The sequence below is a fragment of the Moschus berezovskii genome, chromosome 10, assembly GCF_049115385.1.
Source record: "Moschus berezovskii isolate FMDL1 chromosome 10, NW_MosBer_1.0, whole genome shotgun sequence".
Taxonomy (NCBI): Eukaryota; Metazoa; Chordata; class Mammalia; order Artiodactyla; family Moschidae; genus Moschus; species Moschus berezovskii.
The window spans coordinates 59,984,163-59,991,899 of NC_142469.1; positions in this window are offsets into that span (position 1 = coordinate 59,984,163).

Below are 7,737 nucleotides of genomic sequence, written 5' to 3' on the forward strand. Positions count from 1 at the left end.
TGTGACATGATTTTCTCAAAGGCCCTAGACATGACCCTTCAGTTCAGTCACTCAGTCATGTCCAACTCTTTGTGACCCCATGAACTGCAGCATGCCAGGTTTCCCTGTCCATTCCCAGAGTTTACTCAAACTCATGTCCATCAAGTCGGTGATGCCACCCAACCATCTCATCCTCTGTCATCCCCTTCTCTTCCCACCTTCAATCTTTCCCAGCATCAGGGTCTTTTCCAATGAGTCAGTTCAAATCAGGTGGCCAAAGTATTGGAGCTTCAGCTTTGGCATCAGTCCTTCCAATGAACATTCAGGACTGATTTCCTTTAGGATGGACTGGTTGGATCTCCTTGCAGTACAAGGGACTCTCAAGAGTCTTCTCCACCACCACAGTTCAAAAGCATCAATTCTTCGATGCTCAGCTTTCTTTATAGTCCAACTCTTACATCCATACATGACTACTGGAAAAACCATAGCTTTGACTAGATGGAACTTTGTTGGCAAAGTAGTGTCTCTGCTTTTTCATATTCTGTCTAGGTTGGCTGTAACGTTTCTTCCAAAGAGCAAGCATCTTTTAATTTCATGGCTGCAGTCACCATCTGCAGTGATTTTGGTGCCCCCCAAAATAAAGTCTCTCTGTTTCCACTGTTTCCCCATCTATTTGCCATGAAGTGATGGGACAGATGCCATGATCTTAGTTTTCTGAATGTTGAGTTGTAATCCAAATTTTTTACTTTCTTCTTTCACTTTCATCAAGAAAATTCAAACCCATGCTGATGTCCCTACTCCATATCTTTTCAGAGGGTAGCTAGAGAATGCACCAATGGTTAAAAATGGGAACACAAACTCTGTAGTGAACTTCACATGCAAGCTTAAAATAAGAGAACAGATCTATTATAGCAGGGGCCCCAACCCCCAGATCATGGACTGGTAGCAGTCTGTGGCACAGCAAGAGGTGAGTGGCTGGCAGCAAGCAAAGCTTCATCTGTATTTACAGCTACTCCAGATCACTTGCATTTCCACCTTAGCTTCACCTCCTGTCAGATCAGTGGTGGCATTAGATTCTCATAGGAGCACAAAGTCTACTGTGAACTTCACATGCAAGCAATCTAGGTTGTGAGCTCCTAATGAGACTCCTGAACCCATCCTACTACACAGGTCTGTGGAAAAATTGTATTCCACTAAAGTGGTTCCTGGTGAAGAAAGGGTTGGAGACTGCTGTATTACAGGGCTTAAAATTGAGGTTACTACCACCTTCAATGATGAAAGTACAGAAATGAGGTCATAAGAAGAGAAACTACTATGTTCTACATCATCCTTTATGCAATTGAAGATTAATATAGGTGATCTGATTGCTCAGCAGAGTGATAAAAGATGGGGTTGAAGAGGTAAGCTTGGGTTAAAACCTGGAGGGTCATGATAAAAAAACATGGGATTTTTCTTAATTGTGATGTGGACTTCCATGGAGATTTCAGTAGAATGGTGATGTTATCTGATTCATAACCACTTGGAGGTACTACATGGAAAATTTGTCTTAGGAGAGATAGAAGTGTGGGGACCAGTTGCAGCATCCCTGGTGTTTGGAAGGTCATAGCTTGCTGTAGGACTGTAGCAGTAGAAAGTAAGAAGCAATGGGGTTTACTATTTATAATAGTAAATGAATGAATGCAAATTTTGTGTCATTGGTCATAGGAACTTACTACATACACTTAAGAAAACCTCTGATAAGTGTAGTCATGGAGTGCTTAGGTATTGGGATGTCCAAACACTAGCAGTTTCATTCCTTTGAGATCAATTTGGGCTGAGTAGAGAAACCTGTATGCAGGTCAGGAAGCAACAGTTAGAACTGGACATGGAACAACAGACTGGTTCCAAATAGGAAAAGGAGTACGTCAAGGTTGTAGATTGTCACCCTGCTTATTTAACTTATATGCAGAATACATCATGAGGAACGCTGGGCTGGAAGAAGCACAAGCTGGAATCAAGATTGCCTGGAGAAATATCAATAATCTCAGATATGCAGATGACACCACCCTTATGGCAGAAAGTGAAGAGGAACTCAAAAGCCTCTTGATGAAAGTGAAAGAGGAGAGTGAAAAGGTTGGCTTGAAGCTCAACATTCAGAAAACAAAGATCATGGCATCTGGTCCCATCACTTCATTGGAAATAGATGGGGAAACAGTGGAATCAGTGTCAGACTTTATTTTTTGGGGCTCCAAAATCACTGCAGATGCTGATTGCAGCCATGAAATTAAAAGACACTTACTCCTTGGAAGGAAAGTTATGACCAACCTAGATAGTATATTAAAAAGAAGACACATTACTTTGCCAACAAAGGTCTGTCTACTCAAGGCTATGGTTTTTCCCGTGGTCATGTATGAATGTGAGAGTTAGACTGTAAAGAAAGCTGATCGCCGAAGAATTGATGCTTTTGAACTGTGGTGCTGAAGAAGACTCTTGAGAGTCCCTTGGACTGCAAGGAGATTCAACCAGTCCATTCTAAAGGAGATCAGGCCTGGGTGTTCATTGGAAGGACTGATGCTAAAGCTGAAACTCCAATACTTTGGCCACCTCATGCGATGAATTGACTCACTGGAAAAGATTCTGATGCTGGGAGGGATTGGGGGCAGGAGGAGAAGGGGACGACAGAGAATGAGATGGCTGGATGGTATCACCGACTTGATGGACGTGAGTTTGAGTGAACTCTGGGAGTTGGTGATGGACAGGGAGGCGTGGCGTGCTGTGATTCATGGGGTTGCAAAGAGTTGGACACGACTGAGCGACTGAACCGAACTAAACTGAGTAAACCCTTTCTGCTTTTTTGCTGAGTTTCCTTCAGGACTAGGAAGAAAAACTTAAAAAAGAAAACAAATCTTAGAGAAAATTGTTGGAATTACACAAGGAAAACATGGTGAAACATTTAATATCCTGCATTCTGGCTGTTTGTCAGTGACCTCTTTAAAAATTTACAGAACACATCTGTACAAAAGACCTTTTTACTGCTTCTCCTTGCACAGAAAGTTGGGTAGCAATCTGCAACACACACCCACAAATTAATTGTTTCTAGTTCAGTTCAGTTCAGTCGCTCAGTCGTGTCCTACTCTCCACGACCCCATGAATCACAGCACGCCAGGCCTCCCTGTCCATCACCAACTCCCGGAGTTCATTCAAACTCATGTCCACAGAGTCGGTGATGCCATCCAGCCATCTCATTCTCGGTCTTCCCCTTCTCCTCACGCCCCCAACCTTTCCCAGCATCAGAGTCTTTTCCAGTAAGTCAACTCGTCGCATGAGGTGGCCATAGTATTGGAGTTTCAGCATTAGCATCAGTCCTTCCAATGAACACTCAGGGTCGATCTCCCTTAGAATGGACTGGTTGGATCTCCTTGCGGTACAAGGGACTCTCAAGAGTCTTCTCCAGCACCACAGTTCAAAAGCATCATTTCTTCAGCGATCAGCTTTCTTCACAGTCCAACTCTCACATCCATACATGACCACGGGAAAAACCATAGCCTTGACTAGACGGACCTTGGTTGGCAAAGTAATGTCTCTGCTTTTTAATGTATTATCAAGGTTGGTCATAACTTTCCTTCCAAGGAGTAAGCGTCTTTTAATTTCATGGCTGCAGTCAGCATCTGCAGTGATTTTGGAGCCCAAAAAAATAAAGTCTGACACTGTTTCCACTGTTTTTCCATCTATTTCCAATGAAGTGATGGGACCAGATGCCATGATCTTTGTTTTCTGAATGTTGAGCTTCAAGCCAACCTTTTCACTCTCCTCTTTCACCAAGAGGCTTTTGATTTCCTCTTCACTTTCTGCCATAAGGGTAGTGTCATCTGCATATCTGAGATTATCGATATTTCTCCAGGCAATCTTGATTCCAGCTTGTGCTTCTTCCAGCCCAGCGTTCCTCATGATGTACTCTGCATATAAGTTAAATAAGCAAGGTGACAATATACAGCCTTGACGCACTCCTTTTCCTTTTTGGAACCAGTCTGTTGTTCCATGTACAGTTCTGACTGTTGCTTCCTGACCTGCATACAGGTTTCTCAAGAGGCAGGTCAGGTGGTCTGGTATTCCCATCTCTTTCAGAATGTTCCACAGTTTATTTTGATCCACCCAGTCAAAGGCTTTGGCATAATCAATGAGGCAGAAATAGATGTTTTTCTGGAACTCTCTTGCTTTCTCCATGATCCAGCGGATGTTGGCAATTTGATCTCTGGTTCCTCTGCCTTTTCTAAAACCTGCTTGAACATCTGGGAGTTCATGGTTCACATATTGCTGAAGCCTGGCTTGGAGAATTTTGAGCATGACTTTACTAGCGTGGGAGATGAGTGCAATTGTGCGGTAGTTTGAGCATTCTTTGGCATTGCCTTTCTTTGGGATTGGAATGAAGACTGACCTTTTCCTAGTACATGTTCTTTTTTTTCTTGCAGTAACAGAAACCTCCAAGTTCAAGTTCGGCTACATCTATCCAGATACAGACTATATTTCCCAGGTTCCCTTGGAGATAGGTCTAGATACATGACTATACTCTGGCTCATGGAATGTGAAGGTGGGTTATGTGTGCAACCCTACAAGCAATCACAACTCCAGAAAGAAGTTGCTTACCATTCATTTCTTTTTTCTACTCTTGGCTCAAATTGAAACATAGAAATTATGGTGTGAATTCACTGCAATCATGTAGATAAATACTAACTGAAGACAGGACAAAGCAGCAGGATGGCATCTGCATCCTTGTATGACTTCATAAAGAACTACTCTGATTGCCCCTCCATCTGAGGCTGTTACACGAGAGAGAATAATATGCTTCCACTTTAGCTTGAAGAACTGTAGTGTAAGCTCTCTTAAAGCAGCACAGACTATGTACTACCTAATACATAATTATTATATATTGCACGAAATATAATTTAAAATTTAGGCAACTTATTATATTTCTACTATCACTTAAAGAATAGTTATCTTTGTAGTTTATATGTTTATTCTTTTTCTTTTATGAATCTTATAGTTGACTTGCAATGCTGGATCACTTTCCCACATCATATATGTGATATTGAGGGCTTCATCTGATGCACCCCAGAATAGAAAAGTGTGCCTTTCAAATTGCATGTAATTAGAATCAATAAAATACTGAAATTATTACCTTCAAAAGTAACATCGTAAAATATGATTTGTGGATGTATTGCTGATGAGAATTTGGTTTCTCTGAAATCTTATTAAGAACACTAAAATGTAACTAGTGAATTTATGACCTAATTAATTGTTATGTGCCAAATAGAACTTTGGTGCTTAAAACGGATATAAATATTTTAAAGAGGACAGCAGCATGAATTTGTCCTGTAGAGTGGTATGGTCTTGCAGAGTGGTAGGCAAAGGCAAATGTCACAGTGGCACCTGGTATAGACACAGAAACAAACTTTATTGGGGAAATTTATAATTAGAGGAACAGTAAGATGAAGCATGCTGTCCCTTTACATTCTTATTTTTCCTTGGAGAGACATACACTGTGAAACTGCAATAGGAAATTGCAAAGAATGCTACTGTAGGAATGGGAGTCTGTCACCACCATATTCTAACTTTTTATAGGACTGGGTGAGAAGGGCCTTGCAGATGTTTGGTGAGGGATGGAAAAGTTTATAGATTAGCTGTCAGCTGTTCAGGGAACGGTTTCACCCAAAGACTGGAACACTGATTGTTCAAAACTGTTGTTTATGGAGAAGGGAATGGCAATCCACTCCAGTATTCTTGCATGGAGAATTCCATGGACAGAGAAGCCTGGTGGGCTACAGTCCGTGGGGCTGCAAAGTGTCAGACACGACTGAGCGACTAACACACACACACAGTGCCTGTGTAACATCCAGCTGAAGTCTAGCAAGGGGGCACTCTTTCTGCCCCCCTTCTGATGCCTATGTCTTTCTGTATCTCCTTTATACTTTAATAAAACTTTATTACACACACACACACACACACCAACAAAAAAAAAAACCTGTTGTTTACACAGCAAAGATAAATCTGGATGCCCTGTGGGTGACTGATACCTTTGTAGTCCATTCCAGTAGGGTGAAGGGGAGGTTTTAATTTTTCAATTTATTTACCTACTTAAGATGATATATATTCATTCCATATTCTGAAATATGCATATATTAGCACATGTATACATATGCTCTCAACTTCTATCATCTAAACACCAGAATTTTCTTAGTTATTTTTATCCTGGAATTATTAATACCTATTAATATCTTTTTTTCCTGAAGTGATTAAAATAAAGATTCTAGATTTATGTCTTGGTTGGTTTAATTTCAATATGATATATATACATGTGTGTACATGTATATATATTTTCCCAGTAGATTCACATCAGTGTTATATTTCAGTATTGATATTCTTTTTAAAAGCACTTTTACTTATACAAGCTGATTTTTAATTCTTATATGTGAATGCGTTAGTTTTCTGCCTAATACCTTTGTTTGATACTCAATAACTTCATCATGACTTTTTTTTTTTGGAACAATACTATTTTTTTCCTAATAAATTCAGCTCTTGTTTACTTTATTTGCATCTTTAAATTGTTTTTTATTGGAGTATAATTGCTTTACAATGTTGTGTTAATTTCTGCTGTACATTGAAGTGAATCAGCCATATGTATACATATCCCCCCTCCTTCTTGAACCTCCCTTGCGCCACCTCCATCCCACCCTACTAGGTCAAGCTGAACACCAAGCTGAGCTCCCTGTGTTATACAGCAGCTTGCCACTAGCTATCTATTTACACATGGTAGTGTATATATGTCAATCCTATACTCTGTATTTGTCTCACCATCCCCTTCCCCACCTGTGTCGCTATGTCTGTTTTCTATGTCTGTGTCTCCATTTCTGCCTTCCAAACAGAATCATCTTTTTGATCTTTCTATATTCCATACATATGCATTAATACGTGATACTTGTTTTTCTCTTTCTGACTTACTTCACTCTATGACAGACTCCAGGTTCATCCACATCACTACAAATGACCCAGTTTTGTTCCTTTTTATGGCTTTTATTCCATTGTATGTATGTACCACATCTTTATTCATTCATCTTTGATTTGTTTCCATTTTTTTGGTCATGGCTATTGTAACTAGTGCTGCAGTGAATATTGGGGCACATATGTCTTTTTGAAGTATGGTTTTCTCAGGGTATATGCCCAGTAGTGGGATTGCTAAATCATTTGATAGTTCTGTTTTTAGTTTTCTAAGGCATCTCCATGCTGTTCTCCATAGTGGTTGTATCAATTTGCATTACCACCAGTAGTGCAATTTTTTCTGCTCTATTTACTGTTTTCTTCTCCATTTACCCTCTTTCTTCTCCATATTTTACACCTCCTATTGATTTTCCCATATCTACTATCTCTTTCTCATCATTTTCACTTGTTTGTTTCCTTTTTAGGTATATTCATTTAAACATGCTTTCCTTTGAATAGTGAAAATGGCCCACTCAGGTATTTTTTTGTTTTCCCCTTTGCCCCTCCACTTCTCTTAACATTCTTCCTTGTTCCAAAAATGTATCTTTATTTGAGTCTCCCAGGTGTCTGCTATTTGAATCAAGATAAATCTGTAATTGTTAAAGACCTTGATAAATATGTAGCTCTCTTGATATACTTTATTAGTTTGGTCCAAACCATATTTTGTGTAGCAAACAACTTTCAGAGAAACTATTTTTTTAAATTGTATCATTTTCCTAGTTGCCTGGTAGATATTCTTTTCTCTTT